The sequence below is a fragment of the Cricetulus griseus genome, chromosome 8, assembly GCF_003668045.3.
Source record: "Cricetulus griseus strain 17A/GY chromosome 8, alternate assembly CriGri-PICRH-1.0, whole genome shotgun sequence".
Classification (NCBI taxonomy): domain Eukaryota; kingdom Metazoa; phylum Chordata; class Mammalia; order Rodentia; family Cricetidae; genus Cricetulus; species Cricetulus griseus.
The window spans coordinates 1096743-1100333 of record NC_048601.1 but is presented as its reverse complement, the minus strand read 5'-3'; the positions used below and the strand labels follow the sequence as shown (position 1 = coordinate 1100333).

Below are 3591 nucleotides of genomic sequence, written 5' to 3'. Positions count from 1 at the left end.
TGGGTCCTAGGGATTGGACTCAGGCCCTCATGCTTACAAAGCAAGCACTGTACTGACTTAGACATTCTTCCCAGTTCTAGGAATTAGTTAAAATGACAACTACATTAGCCTGTTCAAAGTGCCAAAACAAAGCACCATCAGGCACAGATGAATCACTTTAAAAAAATAGGAAATCATGTTTCCACAGTAGGGAGCCAAAAGTCCAAGATCAAGGTCTTTGCAGAATTAAATTCTTGTAAATGGTTCTCCATGACTTTCAGGTGCTCATCTCCCCATGTCCTCATCTCCTCTGTGTATATAAAGACTGTTTTATATTGGGCAAGGACCCACTCTACTGGCTTCATTTTAGGTCCAATTGCCTCTTTAAAAGGCAACCTCATTTTCTTCAAAGGCATAGGCACTGTAAAGTACTCAGGATCCTGTAAATAACCTCTCACCCATGCTTCTGTACAGAAGCTTGTTAGGGCAAGAAGAAGAAGGGGGAGAGGAAGAGGAAGAGGAAGGGGAGAAGAGAAGAATGAAGAAGAGGGGGTAGGAAGAGGAGGAAGAAAAAGAGGAGAAAGAGGAGGAGGAGGAAGAGGAGGAGGAGGAAGAGGAGGAGGAGGAGGAGGAGGAGACAAAAGCTTGTGAGAGGACGTGGACCAGTTAGAATATTAACAGAATAAGAGAGGGGTAAATGAGGAGTGACTACAACCAAAATTATATACATACATTATATACATACATGAAAGTATTACAATGAAATAAATGATATATTACTAGCATATAGTAATAAATGAAGATTTAAACAAGGCTGTCTCCAAACACAGGCACATGCTGGGGTTGAGTTTCAATGTATAAATGTTGTCTTCACAGGAGTACACAATTCAGGTCATAAGAATGACCCATAAGATAAGGAATAGAAAAGAGGGTATTATTGAGACACGCACATACCACCAAAGAGGGGTAAAATTTCCCAACCCTAGGAACTGGTGATGGAAAGGGGCAAAGTCACCAGGGCTCTCCCCAGCACCCTGATGTGTGCACCATGTCGAGGCATATGCAGGCAAAGCCCTAGCACTTGAAGGAGTGTCAGGGCAAGCAACCACAGGGTACCGGGTGCTCCAGTGAACTCCCCAGGGAGAGAGGTGATGAAGTGATGAAGTGATGAAGTGACAGAAGACACTGCTACAGCAAAGTGGCTCAGCAGAAGACTCACATCTGCAGGAAGTGTTGTGCTGGGTTCTTCAGTCTCTCTAGGTTCATGGAACACAACAATGTTGCACTAAAAAATCCTCCTGTCTTCATCATGAATATCAGTGAGAAGCCAGTGCCTTCCGATGACTTCGGCAGAGCCATCCCGAGCTACCAGTCAGCCAACCCAAGCATTAAGAACAGTCATCAGTCAATCAGGAGAGCAGTTAGCATCTCAGGGAACTCCAAGGAAAAGCTGGGCACAGAGTTCAACCTTTACTTAAAGACAGAGGCTGCCCTGACACCCTTACCCCAGGACATAAGCCATTTACCCAAATGCAAAGTGGTCCACACTGGTGTGACTCTGCAGGTGCTCTGAGGTGCCAAGATGGCAGTGAACCAGTGGAGCACGGATCAGGGTCTGTGCAAGCTGCCCACAGCATCCCATGGGTCCTAGAGCAGATCCTGTGTCTACAGCAGCAGCAGCTCCAAATGATCCAGCTCACGGAAAAAGTCCAAGTCTAGGATTGCCCATGCGCTCTACTGTGGAGTGGCCAATGTGGACACTCGGGCGACCTTAGTCCTATAAGATGCCCAATGCAGTGGCTCTGCCGGAAAGTCGCAAGCCTAGTCTGTCTCTACATACCAAGCTGCTTCAGGCCAGTGTTTCCTCCACAGCCAGCTCACTGTCCTCGTCTCTTACGCCCTTCAGCTTGAAGTGTGATGGGACTTGTGTTTTCCCCAAATTCATGTCTGGCCTCCCAAGCATGCTGCTACCTCAGACCCCAGGCTATATGCTCTTTTGGGGTCCTCTCTCTACTGTGGAACTCAACTCATCTGAGAAAAGAAAAGGGAAGCCCCTAAATATCTCTGCCTTGACTTTGTATGTCAAGGACAAGGACAAGGTCATCCTCTACAAACAAAAGTGTTGTACTCCTGAAAATATATCCAAGTAAACCCACCTATGTCCAAGTTGAAGTTTACGGCACCTTTGTGGGACCCTCTGTAGGGGATGCAGTAGCCACGCCTGCTTAGTGGCTGGCTACAGGTGTGCCTGACCACGCCTGCGAGGGCGTGGTCAGGGTGATGTAGAGTGAGGGGCGTTCAGGTGGCTGGTTTTTATTTCAGTTTCACTTTCTGCTTGGTGTCCAGACTGCTGCCCCACCGGCTGGCTAGGTCACTCTGTAAGTAAGGCTTTTTTCCTATTAAATACCTTTGTATTTGTTTTGTTTTGTTTTGTTTTTGTTTGTTTGTTTTTCGAGACAGGGTTTCCCTGTGGCTTTGGAGGCTGTCCTGGAACTAGCTCTTGTAGACCAGGCTGGTCTCGAACTCACAGAGATCCGCCTGCCTCTTTTACCTGGCTCTGTATTGGTATTTTCCCACATTAATCCTCCTCCATGACACCTTTGCTAACAGTAGAGCCACATTGACAGGGTGTGGGAAGAACTCATCTACCAGAGGCCTTCAGATCCGTGAGCAGACGCACACCAGAGAAAAGCCTTGTCTGCCACACATGTGGTGGAGCCCTCCCCACCAAACACAACCTGAAGGTCCACTAAATCACATATTAGACCAACAATAAGCCTGCCAGGACAGAAACCTGACCATAGAGAACCCCGTGACTGTGCCAGATGTGAAGGGAGAGAGGCATGTTTTCCAAGGAACTTCTGTGAGCGTGGCCCCTGTGTGTGTGGAACCGGTGCATCAGTGTCCACAGCGATGGTTTAGCCATGAAGTCCAAGGAGACCCTGCGGGTCATCTCTGCCGTAAGCAATGCTACACTTTCCAAGCTAGTGGCATGAGCCAGAATGTGGAGGAGCCTAATGTTCCTGCCCTTGTGGTCAAATACCAGTTCCCTCAATTTCTGAAAGAAAACAAGACTTCAGTCAGGGCAAGATTCCAGAATTTCTGCTTTATTTTTCAGTTTTCCATTTTTTTTTCTTAATCCATCTCCTCCTGTTTTTTTTTTTTCTCTTCTTGATATGCAAATGATATTTATGCTTGTGAACACAGCCTTCGGCAATCCTACAATCATGATTGCTGCTATGGTGCTTTCCAAAAAATGAAAACAAAAAAATAGGAAAATAGAAAAAAAACAAAACAAAAATTACTAAAACAGATGAAATTTTTTGTTTATTTGTTTTTTTTTTAATTTTGGAAGAAGCAGGTTTTGAAAAATAGTTTTGTTGCTTGGGAAAGATCATGTACTAGAAGTTGTGTATGGCCTCATAGTTTTTTTCCAAAGTCTGTCACCTGTTTCAGATCAAAATAGTTAGGACTCATTGGACCACAGTGGAAGGGACAACTACTTACTCCGATGTAGGGTGGGGTTGCCAGTGTACTGTGTACTTCCATGGTGACTATGTGCAGGTAAATGAACACCTGTGTAGGAAGAACTGGTTTCTACGCTGTATTCAT

At 45.7% G+C, this 3591-nt stretch overlaps 1 pseudogene; it reads left to right on the top strand.

The window, feature by feature from the left end:
• The first annotated feature begins 1027 nt into the window (after positions 1–1027).
• LOC113837151 lies at positions 1028–2129 on the top strand (annotated as a pseudogene).
• The last annotated feature ends 1462 nt before the right edge of the window (positions 2130–3591 follow it).